This window comes from Hylobates moloch, unplaced genomic scaffold (assembly GCF_009828535.3).
Source record: "Hylobates moloch isolate HMO894 unplaced genomic scaffold, HMol_V3 SCAFFOLD_1, whole genome shotgun sequence".
NCBI lineage: Eukaryota > Metazoa > Chordata > Mammalia > Primates > Hylobatidae > Hylobates > Hylobates moloch.
The window spans coordinates 134,790,655-134,810,732 of NW_026652276.1; the positions used below are offsets into that span (position 1 = coordinate 134,790,655).

Sequence of the window (20,078 nt, forward strand, 5' to 3'; positions counted from 1 at the left end):
AAAAATAGTAACCAACTTGATGAAAACACAAAATCCCATGGCTTTCTGAAGACAGACAATTAGAATTCGCTTCTGTAATATCTTAGAACTTTAGTCTTTTAAGGAACACTGAATCTTCATTCTTTAGAATGTAAAGCAAACATTTCCGGCCTCTAATTAGACTGCAAGATGAACAGGATTGAATCAAGGTCTTTGCAGCTGAAATATGGAAATGATGGACCAGGACATAAATTGAACGGAAATGCAAACTAACAAATTTTTAAACATGTTGACCACAAAGACATAATAATGGCCTTACATTAGTGTATAATATTACAGTTTACAAAATGCTTTCACACAGAGCCTGTCACTGGATGGTAAACAAGGCATAATACAGGTTTTTGTTCCATAAATGAAGGGGTCGTTTTACAAATAAATACATGGGCCCAAAGTCAGCACTTTTAAGTGGAAAAGAGCAAATTAAATTATATGTCCCAGCTTTGAAAGTAGTGTCCTTTTTATTATACCACACAACAATCTCATCTTCTTCTTTCAGCAAATTTACTGCCTAACATTTCCGGTTAACATTTATCCAAGAGGCCTCCAAGATTAATAAAATTAAACTACCCTTATATTTTGCATAACCTTGTTCAGCAAACTCCCTTCCTCACAGAAGCTATTCAAGGCTGAACACAGAAAAAATAATATCCAAGAGTACAAGCTGCACTTACGATCTCGAAAACTGATCATGACACTGCCACTGGACATTAATAATGTCATTTTCCTGTGGTGTGGGACCTGTGCACAACTGATTGTCAAGAGCAGCCAGCTAGCTCTGGGCAGAAGTCGACACACTATCTGCTCTAAACAGGAATTAAACAGCAAAAAACAGATTCAAGGAGCAACAGACCCACAGTGAATCCACAAAGTTATTGCAGCCCAATACTCAAGGGCACAGTTTTGGGAAATACGAACAAACAGGGACAAAAGAGGAGCAGATGTAAAACCTAAAGAGCCTCCTTCCATGTCAAGGACTGAGAGATTATTTGATGAGTGATACCTAAGACACGATAACCAGGATAGAAAAAGTGATCTTTCTTTCTTTGTAGTAATCATGGTTGTACTTTTTTTTTTTTTTTTTTTTTTTGAGACGGAGTTTTGCTCTTGTTGCCCAGGCTGGAGTGCAATGGTGCGATCTCAGCTCACTACAACCTCCACCTCTTGGGTTCAAGCAATATTCTTGCCTCAGTCCCCCAAGTAGCTGGGATTACAGGTGCCCACCACCATGCCAGGCTAATTTTTTGTATTTTTGGTATAGACAGGGTTTCACCATGTTGGTCAGACTGGTCTCAAACTCCTGACCTCAGATGATCTACCCACCTCGGCCTCCCAAAGTGCTGGGGTTACAAGCATGAGCCACTGTACCTGGCTCAAGGTTGTATTTCTTAATACTTCTCCCCACTTTTATTATAGAAATCTTGGGAAATCACCTTCACTAGCAAATGCATTCAGGCATTAAACACACAGTACTGTCTTTACACTGGGTAGAGCCTCTGGAATTCCAAAGAGAAGCCAAATAAAGCTTGTCCTTAAAATGGCGTCTAAATGCCAATGTATGAATCCCCCTCAATGTCATTTCCCTTTGTCGTTTCAATTTTCATTTCAGAATAACCCACACCCATCATATTTACGCTCAGACTTCACAGCGACATTTTTGGCTGCTCCAGGTTCTAACCTCTAATCCCATTCCTACTTCACTTTCCCAGTAGAATTTGTTCCCCACCCTCTCTCCTGGCCCATGGGGGTGGTCTCTTTCTGTATACACGGTTCCCACTGCCAAGACCTGGATGGAACGGCATCTCATGGACCTGGTAAAATGATGGCACATATATGGGAAAAGGCTGGTCTCAGTGTGAGAAAATGTGTCCTCAGATTTGAGCGAATGTCTACTGTAATTCTGTAAAATTCCATGGACAATAAACAAATAAAATGTAATTTGTTTGGGTAAAGGGATTGTTAGTGAATGCTTTCCTTCTTTTCTCTTGATTTCTACTTGTCTTATGAAGCTATTTACACAATTTAAGATAAATTATAGACAGCTAAATCCAATTCATTAAGACTGTTGAGAGAAAATGTTTCAAGCACACATTTAATAACCGCTGTGTACATGTACTCCACCTCACCCACAGACAGGCCCCTCTGTCTCCACAGACACAATCAATGATATGCCTTCCTGTAAAACTAAGGAAGATTTGAGCTTTTTATATGATCAGCCACTATGGGGAACAATATATGAGAGAAAAATGTTTGTCTAAGCCAGACCTTTACTTGAAAATGTTTTATGTATTTTTATAGGCTTGAAATTTGTGTTTTGTCTCGGAGGTTAAAATTCAAAAATGTTGTTTTTCACTTATCAAGTTGATGACTTTTACATAAAATAATGAACAGAGTTTGTGAGAGAATGGAGCAGCAGCCGTCTCCCTGCCCCACTGGCAGTGGTGTGAAACTGCCAGCTCTTACACAGAGTGTTTTTCAGGGAATGTCTCCTACAGTCCCTATGGCAATGGGATATGAGGCAGAGATTTTCACTGCTCCATTTAATAGATAGGGAAGCTGAAGCTTGAAGAAGTTAAATAATTTACTCAATGTCACAGAGCTGATCATAGATCCAGAACTGCAAACCTAGGATGACACCTTGTTTTTTTCTGATCTCAGAACCCATATTCACAGTAACTACGTTAGAGCTTTCTAGAGAGCAATTGAGCTATATTTACACACAGCCCAGAGAAAGGTTCTTACTCTCTGATGAAAATTTTACACCTAAGGAAATAGTAATGCCCATGAATATAGGCTTCAAACCTAGGAATTTTCATCACAATGCTATTTAAATTGAAAAAGAAAAGGGAAATAACCTAAATTCTCCATAATAAGGGCCCAGCTAGATAAATTCAGGTGACTTCTGTGATGAAATACCCTACAGCCATTACAATGACGTTTTGGAAATATATTTTTAAATATGAGGAAATGTTTGGGAAGGATTAACTGAAAAAAGAGAAGGATAACAAAACTGTGTTTCAACATCGTGTCATCACACAATGAAAACAAGAATAACTGAAAACAGATACGACCAAATCCAACAGACAGCTCGGTGTGGTGGATTTTGGTTCTTCCTAATTTTCGTACCTGTATTTTCTACATAGGCCTGATTCCTTTGTTATTTTGCCAATTCTGTTACAACAGAAACCCAAAGAGTCAGGCAGGCACTGTGAATACATATCACTTTTCTAAAAAGGGAAACATCACAGTTTACTTTTAATACTACACAAAAGAATATCATGAAAGATATTAATACTGAAATCAGAATTTCAGAACGATAGTGGGAAAGTAAAGAATGGGAGTAAATGAGAGCGTCTATTTGTAGGTCTTAGTTATTCAACATTCCTCCAGCTAAAATCTGCCCAATCTGTACTTTGGCAGCCTCTTGATACAGACTTCGGCTGGATTCACTTTGCGTTGCCCTCACACTTGCATTTCATTGGTCTACTAATGTGGCGGTGGAATAGATAATGGAATAATTTTGCATGCTTCTGTTGGTTACAAAGGAATTTATTAAGAGAAAAATAAAAGCATCTTCAAATTCACTTCAAATTTTAGGGAGGGACAAAACAATTGTTATTCAACTATTCAATTCATGTTTATCACACTTCATAATTCAGTGTGAGGAAAATCTAATTTATGACACAGTGAAGTTGAGTTCTTCTGTGTTTATGGAAGATTGTTGTCCTTTTCTTAATCGGTATGCACACATAGTCTACATTTATATTCATTTTATAGAATAAGTAGCAGAATTTTATCACTTCTGGGAGTGACTGAGATTTATGGCTTTGGTACCTCTGCTCTCATGACATTGTTCTGTCACATTTATGTTCTGTTTGATGGTGAGTTGGTCAGGAAACACAGCCGCCCACTGCTCCAGTGGGAAAACACAGGTTGCATTACTCTGAGCTTTTCCAGGAAAGATCTGCAGGTGAAGAGTGCCTGCCTGACTGGGTTTCTATTGTAACGGAATTGGCAAAATAACAGAGGAATCAGGCCCATGCAATCCCCTTAAAGCAAACTGTCTGTCACAGGAGCTTCAAATTAATGTATCTGGAAATGGTTTCCTGATTCATCTGCCCCACTCCTGGCATCTCGCCTGGCAGCCAAGAGGTTCAGGCAAGACTCTTGCTCTGTGTGGTTAACACAGCTGCTCAGTGCCACAATAGGGCAAGAGAAGGCCCAGAGCTGCTGCAGGGGCCCAGGGAGCTGGCACCAGGCTGGGCAGCACTTTGTCACACATCCACTACCTCCCTTCTCTCATTGTTTGATGTTTGTGTGTCATGTTTCAATGACTCCTTGAAGGCATGTTTTAACCCTGTTCTTCACAGCACTCAGCACAGTAGTGGGATCAGAACTGACCTGTGGTCAGTTCCCTCCCTGAAATCCAATTAAACACAACTCATCTGCAGAGAAGCCTTCACAACTATTCTCCCGCATCAAACTACAGCTACTGCCTCCTGAAAACTCCACACCAGAAACCATTAGACACATGTGGTTATTTACATTGAAATTTAAGTTAATTACCATTAAATAAAATTACAAGTTCAGTTTGTCAGTATCATTAGCCACATTTCAAATATTCAATGGCAGCCGGTGCCAGTGGCCCCCATACTGGACAGAGTGGATTGAGAACACTACTATCATCGAAGAAAGTGCTATTAGATGGTACTGCCAAGAGTGCAGCTCCATTAGCAACAGGGAATCCATTTCTATCCTCCTCGAGGGATTTATAGGTGTACTGAGATTAGGATCAAGCTCACCTCTGATTGGGTACCTACAAAAAAAAATTCAAACTTCTTGGCATCAAATTCAAGGTTCCTAGCAGCCTAGACTTCAGCCTACTTTTCTAACTCCATTTCTTTCTTCCCCACTCATTCTTTTACCAAATCATAGAATGTCCCATCAACCCTTGGACTTCCATCCACCTGGCTATTCCTGACTGGAAGGTACTTCCAGGTCTTTTCCACTGGAAAAATCTAATGTCTATCCTTTAAGACCTAATTCAAATTCCTCAGTGGTGCTTGACAAATGGCTCCCAAAAAGTTAGCCACTCCCTATAGGGTCCCATGTCCTTCATACCTTTCTTATTGCACAGATCCTTTGAAACATCATCTCTTTCCTTGTTGGGGGACAAGGACTGTGTCTGGCTTATCTAGCCCCCCAGCACAGTGCCGTGAACATGTAGCTCAGTAAATATTCAGTGAATCATTCAAAGAGTGAAAGAGAGTAACCTCATGACCTTTTCCCAGCTTCCACAGGATTGGACAGCTGGACACTGATATCTGAAGGGCATAAATTCCATCCTTGCTCCCACTCTGTGGCCACTGCTTAATACGGCCAAGGCCACGAGGGCTATTGGCCATAACAACCTCTGAACTAAGCTGCTTCTGCAAGAACCTTTCTGGTGTCATTTTCATTTTGAACTTATTGCACTCCTCTCCTGTCTCCAGGGGAATTTTTTTTTAATTTAGTGACTGGTGGAAAAAAAGGATTTGATGAGAGAATTCTGCTTTAATCACACATTTTCAATAAAGCACATATTTGATATAAGAAAAACCAATAGTTTTTCATGTTATTAAAAAGGCAAACCTCCAATACTGCTAAAATCAAAACATCAAACCCATCTATGCTTCCTAGCAACAGTATATCTGAGTGGTTTCCCCTCTGCTTTCTCTGGCACAAGGGCCGTGCCTGTCAGACAGAGGCAAGTGCCTCTGCTTCCCAGGCACAGCTTTGAACGACAGATGTATTACCCATTGGGCACCCTCCACACTGCTTCTTGGAGAACAGAAGGGCAAGCCAGGAGTGGCAGGTGCCAGCTCCATCTTGGAGCCAGATATCCAGCGTTCTGGCTGTCTTCTCTGCCACCACAAAGGGTCTTCAGCTGGACTATGTTTGTCAATCTGAAGGTCAGCTTCCCTGGGAGCAATGGCAGGATCGAGGCAGAACTCAACAGTGCAAGGAAGATAGCAAGAAAACCACCATTTGGTCATATGGCTTTCCTTGTTCCACACATCTAGGAAGGTCATAGAAGTGAGTGAAGGCATCTTAGGCTTATCAGTGTATGGGCATCAGTGGAAAACAGGGAAGGGAGAAGATAAGGAAGACAGAGTCCTAGCTGAGTGAGCAGCAGTGTGCTGAGCTACCACAAGCCTATTAAAAAACTCACATTTTAATCCTTGAAATCCTGCCCTAATTTCCCTAATCTGAGTTGCATGGAGACAACTAAAGGTAGTAGCCAAGGTAGGGAGGCACATCCATGTCACATTATACCTGTGAAAACAATGTCATCCAATATCATGCTTTTTTCCTCAGCCCTATACAGGCACGTTCACACACTCATTCTTATCCATCCATCGAAGGGGCACAAAAAACACCACTGTCACATGAAAAACATGACCAGAAAGTTCAATCCTGGGAACTGTGAGGCTGTTTTATTGAGCTGTCAATGAAAGGGCAGGGCTAGCCTGCTGAGCCAGCCAGCAGGGAGTTCCTGCTGCTCTGTCCACAGCTTTCACGGGCCAGCCCCAGTTTGGCATCCCTGTGGCTACTGTCCATGCTGGCTTAAATATTGTTGAGAATATTCCAGGTTCTATGGCTGCCTGGGGTTGCCAGGACAGAACAGTAAGTCCAGGCATTTTCATTAGCTTGTGGATTTCATAACCTTGATCTGGGGAAACAGGGCAGGAGGATACCTGGAACGGGAGCCCAGCCTGTTTCTCTGGTTGTAGATACAAAAGTTATCTCCGGTTCAGCTTTCCCAAATTCTCCCCTCATCCCCCTATACTCAAGTTAAATTGTTCGCCCATTCTTCAGTGAAAAGAAGGCATTCATGGAGCTCTGTTTGTTCCAGGCACTAAACAAGGTACAGAGGCTAACAGAGATGGGCTCTTCCAAGAAAACAGGATTGTGCAGATATTAAAATCCAAACTCCAAATGAAAAAACCACTATTACGAATGAGAAAAAGGAAATTCCAGGCTAGGGGAGGTGCCTGAGTAAAGGCACAGAATTTCCAAACCACCAGATCTTAGATTTGATAGTCATGTGGTCAACCTCCAAATATCAAAAACAATACAGAGCAAAAAAAGTCCCTGACAGAGAATCATGCAGCCTCTTCCTGAGACCTCACAGGACAGGGGGCTGGTTTCCTTGCAGGGCAGCTCAGCAGATCTTCTGGTTATAACATTTCTTTCTTCTAGGGATCCAAATCCTCATAATCTCTAGTTAACTCTCAGGTCTGACATCGGGAGCCACACAGAATCAGTCAACGTGTCCCCGCTCCTAAGGACTCTTCAGTTACCTTCCTGCACTCCCCTGCTCAGCCTCGTATTTTCATCTTCCTGCCTTCTGTGTTCCTCCCTCCCTGTCAACTGCTTGCTTCCTGGCTTGATAAGAACAAAAATCCAACAAACTAATTAACAGGAGAAAAACCTACCAAATCATTTTTGTTCATGATTCACAGTGAATCTCTTACTTGATTGCCTGCCCACTGTCCCTACCTTATATACATTGCCTACTTATACATTCCAACACTTTTTACCTAATTTAGATGCTCTCCAATTACTAAAAATATTTATTTTTAAATCCTCCTAACTTTCCCCAGGAGGTGAATGGCATTATGCGCACAGCAGCACACAGGAGCTCCAGAAATATCATTCGCCTCTGACCCTCTTCTGAAGTTATGGATTGTTTTTATGGAATAATGTAGGCATCTGTGGACACAGAGACCCCCTTTAAGAGAGTAGCAATTCTTAGGATTTTCCATGGATGCCAGCTTTAGAAGAAGCTCCACATACTTACTTTTAGTAGAGGTATGCTTTTAGCAGTGACTAAACAGCTATCACGCATGTCTGGAATCTAAAATACTTTCTCCCTTGATAAGGCCATATATCAGACCATATGTGAAGAGTATGATCCTCATGCCCACAGTTAAATTCTCGCCTATCTAATAACAGGGAAGGGATGTGCACCATTGTGCTATTTTCTCTATACCCAGGGGCCACATCTTTAAGGAGCCCAAAGCCAGAGACTATATGGCCAGTACCCTTAGAAATATTTCTGTTGGGAAGTTAAGCTATCTTTGCTTAAGTAGGAAACACTGGCTTCATGAAGGGAAAAATTGACCATGATTAACAGACATTTGCTCAGTTGTCACTCTTCTAGAGATAACTCCTCATTTCACTTTGGGCCCCATTCTAGAAGAGCCCAGCAAATCTTGCAAGATGGTCTCAGGAGCTGGCCAGTGAGAGGGAAGCTTGGTCACGACCCCCCTCTAGTGGCCGAGAGTTAGAGCATGAAGTAACCATAATTCTTACTCCAGCATTTGCTTCTAAATCAAACAACTCACCTTTTTGGAGGCTGGCTGATAAAAAAGAACATAAAAGTGGTGCTTGGCAGAAAAATCAATCACTTTTCTCTTAAACTTGTGCTCAATTCATCACTGTCATGCTTACTGTAAAACAATTGTAAGGCTGGTGAACTAAACCCCTGTGTAATCCTAAACACCTACCCCTGATGCCTGCCAAGAAGGGTGAGTGCGTCTGAGGCAGGCTCCTGGAAAGGGCAGGGCGAGGTGGGCCACCACCAGGAAGAAGCCTCTGCTCCGTCCACCTTATTTTATCTTTTTTATCTTTTTCGCGAAATCTCATTTCACCTATATACTACATCGAACTTCACATATGTTCTTGTCTCTAAAAAGAATCTCAAGTACAAGAGAGTCAGAACCCTTCACCTAAGCAGAAGAGAAACATTCTTTACCACTAAAAGAAAAACTAAACTGTTTTTCCTACTTCTACACACCCATTCAACACAGAATACTTCGGTCACCAAAACGTGTAGGGACTTTTCCCCACTAACCACTATTTCTCCAGCGGACACCAACTGGGTGTCCTGAAATTTAACTCAATTCTGACACTATCTACTAGAGTTAGCATCAGATCCCAGTCCCATAGCACTGCTCCCCACTTTAGATATCAATTGCAGTCCCAGGTTGTGGCCTGTGCTTCTGACCAACCGGTTTATAAATCAGAGTTTCCACAACCCCCTTCTTGGATCCAGTTAATTTGCTGGAGTGACTCACAGGACTCAGGGAAACACTTAAGTTGCCCAGTTGATTACAAAGTCTGTTACCAAGGATACAGATGCACAGCCAGATGGAAGAGATGCACAGGGCGAGGGTGTAGGAAGGGATGCAGAGCTTCCGTGCCCTCTCCAGGCACACCACCTTCCAGAACCCAGGCACACCACCGTCCAGAACCCCTGTGTGTTTAGCTATCCAGAAGCTCCCCAAACCCTGACCTGACCTTTGGGTTCGTAGAGGTGCCATTCCATAGACCTGATTAATTATAACACCAGCCATTGGTGATCAACTCAACTTTCAGCCCCTCTCCCCTCCTTGGAGGCTAGAGGGAGAGGCTGAAAGTCCAACCCTCTAATTACACGGTTGGTTCCTCTAGCAATAGAGCCCCTCTCCATCCTCAGGCTGTCCAGGAGCCCCCTAAGGATCATCTCATTACAACAAAAGATACTCCTATCACCAAGTAAATTACAAGGGATTTAGGAGCTCTGCATCTGTCACTCCTACCATTCAGGAAATTAATTGCAAAGGTCTTAGGAGCTCTGTATCAGGAACTGGGGTCAGAGACCAAATTAAAATTAAAAAAAAAAAAAAAAGATTTCCCTAGTGCCCTTACCTACACAGTTTTAGGAACCCTGTGTCAGAGAGCAAAATACGCATTTCAATATACACATTTCACATCTACCAAGTCTGAGGTGGTAATCCATCAGGGGCCAAAGGTATCAGCATGTTGCCAATATTCAGCCACGTTTTAGGGTAAGCCTGACTCTTAGTTTGTAAAATGATGGGGTCCCCACAGTACTAATATTCTAAGACTCTGTCAAGATATGAATTTGCCCAGGGCTCAGCTAGCCCCAAAACTAGGTAGTATATGTATTTTAAAAGCCCCCAGCCCAGAAATGAGAGAGGGATCTTTACCCCAAAGAAACTCACTGTCTCCTTTTTGGTGAGCCCATCTCATCATAATTCTACTCCCAACATAGATACACACCATCTTTGAAATTGTTCTAGTCCCCTCAACAAACTCCAAGAGAATATCTGCTGTGTGCAACCTGTGGGCCGGGCATTGTGGGAAATGCAGAAAGGAAGAAGAACCTGGCTTCGATCCTGGGGCCTTTGGGGTGTGGTGGGGAGGGCAGGGCAGAACTGGGCCAGGCAACATGCAAGGAGGAGTCTTGAGGGCAACATGTTAAGGGGGCACTAGCTCTCGGGCTCCAGTAAGTACAGGGCCGGCACTTGAGAGAAAATGCCTTCTTAAATGTTGCTTCTCATGTCTGGGCCCCAGAGGAGAAGAAAACATGCCTACACAGGTGTCCCACAGCATAATCTATTCGAAGAGGCAGCAAGGTAAGTGATCACCACACCAAGGCTGATCCTCAATTGTGTTATCTTGGGCACATTATTACCCTTTTCTACATTCTCCTTTCCTTGCCTAATCTCTCTCCCTTAGGGTTCTCATAGAAGGTAAAGGAAAATCTGTGTTCTCCCCTTCCCCAACGAATCCCTAAAGAGAAGAGCAAAATTCATCCATGCACGGAAATGGAAATGGTTAGAGGACTAAGCAAAACAGAAATTGCAGCACTCCATCTCCACCCCCACTGAAGCTCAGAGTTTGAAGGATGTGCAGGAATTGAACTTTCTTTCTTTCCTGTCACTCTAGGGTCCCATCCCCCAGGATGCCAGCCCCAGCATTGTCTCTAGTCTTCCCATGGGCAGCCGAACAATACCAGCCTGGGTTTGCCTGTGTCGGCCATGGCCACTTCCAGAGAGGGCAGTAATTGGGAGTGTGGAGTCACAAGTGGCAGTGAGGAAAATTTATGAAAGTGAAGGCCTCTAGCATCTGGAGGCCACACCCCAGCCACACGCAGCAGCCACCACCAGCCCCCTGCTTCAAAGGGGCCGATCCTTCCACAGGCCTTTTTCACATTAGGCAGTGGATGGCTGCCAAGTCCCACAAACAGGCGAAGGCACAAATCCTCCACTACGTGCATTAATCAAAGGGCGGCAGAGGCAGCTGCCCCTGGAGCATGCGGTACAGTGGTGAACTTTTTCAGATGCCGGGGGCCTTGCATGAAGCATCTGCTGTGCTTTTTGGCTCCATAATAAACCAGCATTCACATCCCATTACTGCACAAGAAAGGGTCTTTTCACACTCAATGCCCTTTGCAGCCTTGGCTGCCCAGGGATAGCTCAGTCCACTGGACCTAAACAGGGTGCTGCCCATCCCGAGAGGCCCACCCCCACCCATCAGTGGGGCTGGCACGCCACCATCCTCAAATCCCAGAAAAAGGACTCCATGACCAGACATTCCCCAAAGCCAAATCATAAACACCACAGGCCTGCCCCTCCATGCCAGCTTCCCCACACCCTCTGCTAGAATGAGAGCACCCTCAGATGAGCCCCCGAGAGTTGGAATGTGAGGCCTGTTTTCTATAAGCAACTGCAGAGATAATTGCCTAAAAGGCCCCAGAACACTGGCCTAAAGGCATCGCATGATTTTCTCTTCTTACCATCACATTATTAATAAGTGGCAAAGACAGCATTCAAAGCTGAGCCCTTGCCCTCTCTCCTAAGGCAGGTCGCCTTCTAAAGCACATGCTGTTCCTTCTAGCTGGGGTGTTCTTCCTCCCCCTTCTCCTAGTTAAAAATCCACTCCTCCTTCAATATGCAGCTGAGTAGCTTTCTCAGGGAAGGTTTCTGAGATCCCCAGACTAGATAAGGTTGCTCTTAAACATTCTCCTGGCATTCTTGCATGGCCCTTATCACACCCCGCAACTGCATCCCCATGGGAGCAATCCCTCACTCCATAAACTCCACCATGCCCCAGGGCTGGCAGGTGTTGCTCACCAATTTTCCCCAGCCCTAGTGCGGTGCCTGGTCTAGAGTACATGCTCAAAACCTGTTTTCTGAATGCATTACTTATAGATGTTTATATAGTCAAGTCCAGATAAAGTGACTCCTAAGATGACAATGAGATTTAGAGGGTTAAATGGCCTCAAAGTGAAGGAGGAATAGGCATTCCACGGATTTAACTACTACTAACAGACCGCGGGAAGTAAGTTCTGAAAACTAGAGTAGACAGCTAGGAGGTCAGTGGTGGTCTTAGCAGGAATATTTTATGGGAGTGGTGGGGCGAGCAATCATCCTGAAATGTATTGCAAGTGGAAAATATGGGAGGCAATGAGGAAAGGCTATTCTTTCAGTAGGTTGTCAGAGCAGAGGAGAGAAATGAGGAGATAATTTGAAGGGAACCCAGAAGACAGAGAGAGAGAGAGCAAGGCAGAATCAAGAAGACTTGAACACATTTTGCATCAAAGCGGGGAAAGAAGTCCAAGATAAGATGCTGAAGCTAAAGAGATGGAGGGTTTGGGTAACTGGTGACATAATATCAGGAAGAAAACAGGAGCAGATGGGGTCAAGAATGCAGGGAAAAGATTACCCTCCTATTCACTTATCATTGCTAGTAGTCAAATTCCTGAAAAAAAAAGAAAAAGAAAAATGTAGAAGTCCTTATATTCATATACGACAACACAGGGAGAGGTAACCTCTAGATCAGCAGTTGGAGGAAGGAAGACCAAGGTGCCAATCCAAATATCTAGCAAAGAAGCGGGCAGAACTGAATGCAATTTGCAAATAGTGTTTCCAGGTGAGGAAAGACTCCAGCCAAGGGACAAGATGAAAGCCACCAGAGAATGAGATTTTACTCCCCAGCTCAGTCCATGCCCTTGGGGACTCATGGCAAAGGAATTGAAATAAAACTAAGCCAAAATTATAATATGGCAGGTTTTCTTTCTTTCTTTCTTTCTTTCTTTCTTCTTTCTTTCTTTCTTTCTTTCTTTCTTTCTTTCTTTCTTTCTGTCTTTCTTTCTCTTTCTTTCTTTCTTTCTTTCTCTTTCTTTCTTTCTTTCTTTCTTCCCTTCCTTCCTTCCTTCTTTCTTCTCTTTTTTTTTTTGACAGAGTCTCACTCTGTCGCCTAAGTTGGAGTCAGTGGCACGATCTCAGCTCACTGCAACCTCTGGAGTCAGTGGCACAATCTCAGCTCACTGCAACCTCTGCCTCCTGGGTTCAAGTTATTCTCCTGCCTCAGCTTCCAGAGTAGCTGGGACTATAGGTGTGTGCCAGCACACACGGCTAATTTTTTTTGTATTTTTAGTAGAGACGGGATTTCACCATATGGTCCAGGCTGGTCTTGAACTCCTGACCTTATGATCACCCGCCTCAGCCTCCCAAAGTGTTGAGATTACAGGCGTGAGCCACCACACCCGTCCCTAATATGGTAGGTTTTCTAGATTTTAAGCTTGTGATCTAAGAGTAGTGATAGAACATTTCTCCCCAAAGCAGGGGACCTGAAATTGAGAAGCCATTTTTTTGGAGGGGAAGGGGTAACTTTTATAGATGTTTTCTTCCTAAATATTTTTATGTTCCCACTATACAATAAAAGTCTTAATAGCAACAATCATGGCAACCCACTGTGGTTTAGGGCTGTGAGGGCTCAAAAACCCAATAGGCCGGATGACTCACAAAAAGTCAGAGAATTATAGAATCACAGAGTCTTAAAAGACCTTAGGGAATATCTACTCCCTGCAGGAATTCCTTTTATAATACTCCTGCCAGATGGTCGTACATCTGCATCATGTCTGTGATAGGAGCTCAGTAGCTTTTTAGGAATCTCATTCCTGTGATAGACAATTACAGCTTCTATCTCTCAGGAAGTTTTCTTATATATTAAATGAAAATGTGTTCTATAACTTCCAGCCCTTTATTCAGATCCTGCCTTCTGTTACACTGTAGAATTATTCTATTCTATTTCAGCTTCCATGTGACATCCTCTTCAAACACATTACATAACATAAAAATGTTCCACTTAAAAGTTAAACTTTTGGGGGGCTTTCAGAAGTATTCCTATCATGTCATTTTTTACTTCTTTTGCTTTTATTTATTTTACTTCCAGCAGCTAAAGGGTGTTCCACCTAAGCGTAAACATAAACATTACTTTCCTTTTTTTAATTCTTTTAATAAATCTCTACTTAGCAAGCAACTGTGCCATTTGTCTGAGCAAGGGACAAAGATGAGTAAGGCGGGGCACTTACTCCAAACTACACAATGTGCCAAAATAGGTTGTAATAAAGGAGGAAAATAATCGGTGTTACAAAAAGCAGTCTAGCATTATTACCAAGGGAGTTCAAGGAAATAGATTACTCTGGCATGGAGGATAGGAAGTGAGAAGTTAGGAAAGATTTTGAGTTACATCTAAAAGAAAAAAATAAGTTTTACCCAGGCAAAGAGAAAAAAAGGCTTTTTAGAAAAATGTATACTTTAGACATACATTTGTTTGAATCGGCATACGTTCCATTTGGGGACCCATGAACATCAAGAAGGGGAACAGACATCACGAGAAATCAATGGGAAAGGTAAATGTTGCTTATTTAATAGATTCCTTGTATGCCAAACTATGAAGCACAAACATTATTTAAGTAATCAGAAGGAGTCATTGACAGTTGGAGCAGAAAAGTGATAGAATTCAAAATACGCATCAGGAAAGCGAGCTAATAAGAATATTTTGGATGGAATGGAAGAGGTGGAGAAAAGAAGTTATGTAGGGATTAAGCAGCTATTTCAGAAGATCCAACTAAGGTTTTACAAGAGGGAAAGACAACACTTACCTGGGGGAACACCAGTAGAAATTGAGAGGGGACATAAAGCATAGAGATAGGAGAATGTATACAGCCTGAAAAAGGGTCTCACACTGGGGCAAAAGGGAAAAAGAAGAGTCAAAGATGCATCTGGAGATTCAAGCTTGGATTTAAAGTCTGCCAAGAAATTAGAGGGATGCAGAAGAAGCCGGTAGTAGAAAGGAGCGGGGTGGGGCGGGGGAGAGATGATGAGTTTGTATTTAAACACACTGTGTTTCTGATGGAACATCCAGGCAGTGGTGTGGTGGTAAATGCTCAACAACTGGTTCTTGGTGGGATCAGGGAGAAGAGGGGACCCCTGATTGGTAGTGCATGCTGACTTATGTGGTGTAAATACCCAGTGTGACTGCTTCTAAGCTACAGTACCAACATGGCATCACTGATCACTAAACACACAGTTGGGGAGAGATTCTAACAATTGGTGGTAGGGAGACAATACAAGCCAGCTCCATCACACCACTGTGTCTACATTGGAGAGGGGAGACAGGGTTGAGCCAGAGTGTTCCTATTGTACAGTAAATAAAATGTGATTCTCTGCAAAACAGAGACCATGACTACTGACAGACTTGGACATCCCTAATGACATGCATCCAACTTCAGCCAAAAGCCCACCAACAGGTTCTCTCACTCTCTCTTACCAACATTCATATACAAGTGATAAAAACAAGGGCTGACAGCAACCAATGAGTTCATGCTTGGTTTTATTTTTCATAATGTCTTAGGATGATTCCTCCTTTAAGTTTTATTATTGTTTTGCCTACCATGAAATAGTAATTAAGGATTTTGCTAAATCAATTTAAAGATTGCTTTGTTTCATTGCTATCATTGTAAGTACCTCTGGGCTGTCTGCTGTTTTATAATGGCTCTTAATAATGCTGCTTAGTCACTCATAGGATGCAATTTGGACTTTTTTTAAAAAAAGACTGGGACAATTAATGATGCTATGAGATTGGTAAGGAGTATGATGTGGAACAAGAAATTTAAAAGGTGAGTAAAGTGAATTACCCATATAAAGATAATGGTTGAAAGCCATGCACTAGGGAAGAAAGTAGGAGGAAAGAGGAAAAAGCAGAATGGTTGAAAAAGATTTTATTAAGACTCAATAGGAAAAGTTGTAATTTCTCACCTATATATTTCCAGCTACAGCACAAACATCATCATATGCCTTCTTGGTGACACAGCAGCCAGTTAAATATTTTTGTCTAACTATTTCTTATAATAATGTGTAGGGGAACAGAACTCTTCTTCCCTACATAGCAGCCAAATGTTCTTTCAAATGTATTAAAGAGATCATAAAACTCCTTTAATCAAAAGTTTCCAAAAATATCTCATCGCATTTAAAGTACAATCTAACTAAGCCCTAGTCATGGTCCACAAGTCCCCAGATGAGCTACGCTCTTCCTGCTTTACACCTTCATCTCCATTTAGAAGCCCTAGCTCACTACCTTCAACCATGCTGGCCTTCCTGCTTTTCCTTAAAAATGCCATGCTCATCACCTGGAACAATCTTCCAGGCTAACTGGAGAAGGGGTGGCTCTCTCCTTTTCAAATTTCAGGCCAATATTACCTGCTCAGACATTCATTCCCTGACCACTAGTATCTAAAATGACCCCATTCTCCCATTTTATCACCTTCTCTCAAGTCAGAAATTATTTTGTTTAGTTGATTATTTTTGGTGGCACTCCCCAAATAGAATGTAAGTGCTGCCATGAAGGACTGTGTTTGTTTAATTTCCTGCCAAATCTCCAGCGTCCAGCACAGTTACTAGCACATTGCAGGTGTTCATCTGTGAAATGGCAAATGCTCCCACTCCCATTAATTGGATACATTTCAGAGGAAAAGAAAACCTTATTGAAGAATGACCCATGTCTTCACAATTCTGTCCTCCATTGTATCTAAATATAATGCAGTGCCACCATAATGTCACATTAAGCAACACAACAATATTGAATGAATATTGAATGAATAATTCAACACATGTCTTGGGGCCTTGCACAGGAGCATAGTCAGGCCATTTGAAAGATACATGACTAAGAAAGAATGTGCTTATTCCTCTCTGTCATGCTGGGAGCAATTTACAGTATCCTTAGGAAGCCCTGCAGTAAGGTAAAGTAAATGTATGTATGAGTTTCCTTTAGTCACTTATGCATTCAATTAGCATTTCATAAGCATGAAGCTAAGAACTAGTGATATAAAAATAAAGTGTCAAAATCTCCACTTTGAAAGACTTAAAATAGAATGAGAGAAACAAATAGAAAAATAATTTTATTACCATATGATCAATATTACAATGGAGATATGAAAATACTGAGAGACAGCAGGAAAGGGAATGATCAGCTGCGTTGGAAATGGGGAGGGCATATTTGAGAAAACTTCACTGAGGAGGGGACTAATGACCAACAATGGTCAGAGTTTTGCATGAGTGTGAAAGGCAAACAAGGAAAAGCAAAACACCAGGAAGGACAGCATATAGAAAGCCATTAAGCCCTGAAATGGCATTACCCACTAGAGAATTATAATAAATTTTATATGGCATAAGTAGTTGAACATGGGCGGGAAGAGACTGCAGGCTTATCAAAATGTAACAAGGAGAGCATAGACAAGAGAACTATAGACTATCTATTTACAAATATAAGGGCAAAAATACCATATAAAACATAATTAAACAGAATTCAACAGTATATTAGAAGAATAATATATCATAACCAAATACTGGGGTTTTTTTAGGAATGCAAGGTTGGTTTGATCTCAAGATATTTACTGATCTAATTTTTCACATTAATAGATGAAAGAACTGCTATGTATTCATACTTACAGATGCAACATAATATACAATAAATTTAACATTAATCCTGGTTTTAAAATTTCACAAACATGTTAAAACTAAAGCAAAAGAATGTTTCTTTAACACTGTGAAGAGTCTATCTCAATTTAGAGAGCCAAAATTGTTCTTAACAATGAAATATTAGAGGCATGTCTGTAAATTCAAAAAAAGGATGCTTTTCATTACCACTATTAACTAACATTATTCTTAAAGTTATAGTCTCTAAAATTACACAAGAAAACAAATAATATGCATAGATTTTAGAAAGTAAAGGACACAATTTTACTTGCTTGCAAATGACATGATAGCCTGTAACTGAGAAACTTCAAAAAAATCAGCTATAAAACAATTTTCCTATATGTCATTAATAACTGCTTAACACATTAAACTATACAAAAAGACCCACTTCACAATGCTAATCCATTACTGTCACAAAAAAAAATAAACTTTACAATGCAAAACCTATGAAAAGCAAACAATAAAATGTACTGTGTAAATGGAGAGATATTTTCTGGGCTAATGTAACAGACTTTATATTTTAAAAAAGGTCTAAATTATGTATTAATAATATAATAAAATACAACACAATACATGGAAGAAAATTAATTTTAAAAATCACTTTGGCTGCACAGAGGAAGCTGGGATGTGGAGGTAGAGGCTACATTAGTTCATCATGGGAGAAGATGTACCTGAAAGAGGAGAGTGAGCCGTTGGAAAACAGGAACGATAACAATGAGCTATACCAAGACAATGATGGTTGCTAATGCAACCCAGGAAATAGATTTAAATATGTTTGAGAGCCTATGTCAACAATATTCAGGAACTAATTGAATATTTGAGCACCAGAGTTAAAGGAGAAGGGAAAATGTACACTCAACGAAGATTTGCTGAGTACTCTCTATGTGCCAGGCATTAAATTATATGCTGTGTACCATGGATAATTAAATGAAAAGATACATTAATTCAGCATCCTCCTGGGAAAGGAGACAGATTAAAAGATATAATCTCAACCCAAAAGAAGTCTATATGCATTCCTTTAAGTACAAACAAAAGTCTAATGTGGATCCTAATTAGCTGAAAATTATGAAAAAATGATGCTTTCAAATTAAAGAATAGCCCTATTCTTAGAATATAAACATATTTAGGAGAATCTAAATGTTTTTAATTAACATAGAAGGATAATGTAGAAGTTAAGGGAAAGAAAGACGCCCAATCATCCATGAATTTGGCTCAGACTGAGCAAAATCATAAGTTAGAACTATAATCCAGGAGATGAGAGTGGAGTTCAGATGTGAAAGAAGACCAGGCCTCTCCACTGCTGGTTCTCACTCCTGATTGCACTTTAGAATCATCAGGGAGATTTAAATAGCACTGATGCCCAGGCCACAGCTTAGAAGATTCTGATTTAATTGTCCTGAGTGTGGCCAGGGCATCAGAAAACTCCCAGGTGACACCAATGTGCAGTTCTGCCCAAGAAATATATATACCCCAGGAGTTGACCTCATCTCTAGGAGTCCTTGGTTCATGATCTAGATATTTACTCCAACCGAACACAGCTAACAAGGACCTAATCTTTGTGCTAAAAGATTGCACTGGCCTCTAATTCTCTTCAGGAACCCTATTACAGCCAGTAAACTCCTGTTTTTATAAGAAAAAACTAAGATACATAATTTTAGTTCTTCTACAATCTAAATAGCCTTTCCAACCTTAAAAGTGCACGTTTCATACTAATGATTACACACATTAGACTGTAGCACATTACAGTCTAATGATTTTCTTCCACCTCTGTTTTAGAAATAAAATTGTGGGGATAACATATAAGCCTCCTCCCTCTAAATTTGTGATAAAATAATTTTAGTTCACTTTAGAAATGCTGGCTGATATAGAGCTCTTAAAATTGTATCCCTTTATGCCATATTCTATAAAGAAATATTATATTAATGAATGTGAAATAAGAACTAATCTGAAGAGCTTCTATGGACCCTGAGAAGAGCATTATATCTTCCCACTGACCTTTGCACAAGAATCGGGTAAATACTGATTTAAAAAAATGTTATTCCAGACCTTGGATGAAAATCATCCCTATGTACCTATCATAAACTCAGAGAAAAATGAACAACTTTGGTTGTTATTAAAAGCATGTGGAAAAAAGAACTGTAATATTCTCTCTCAAAGCCTTTGACTCACAATTGTCCTTTAAAGACCAATGCAAAGCCAAAATTCTCAAGGAGCAAAGGGCAGATAACAAGGCTGCAAGAGGTTCCCTGTTAACAATGATTTCTCTCCAACAAAAGGAGTCTATATTTCTTCTGGCTTTTGCTCTACAGGACTGGTGTCTGTGTGCAGGCAAATTCACTAAGGACTCTAGATCCAGGTGATAAGTGATCTCTATAACCCCTGGTCCCT

At 41.1% G+C, this 20,078-nt stretch overlaps 1 protein-coding gene across 4 annotated transcripts in view; it reads right to left on the reverse strand.

Moving 5' to 3' along the window:
* The window catches only part of BMPER (BMP binding endothelial regulator), a 248,176-nt gene that overhangs the window by 12,016 nt on the left and 216,082 nt on the right, over positions 1-20,078 (reverse strand). The gene's annotated exons all lie outside the window — the stretch shown is intronic.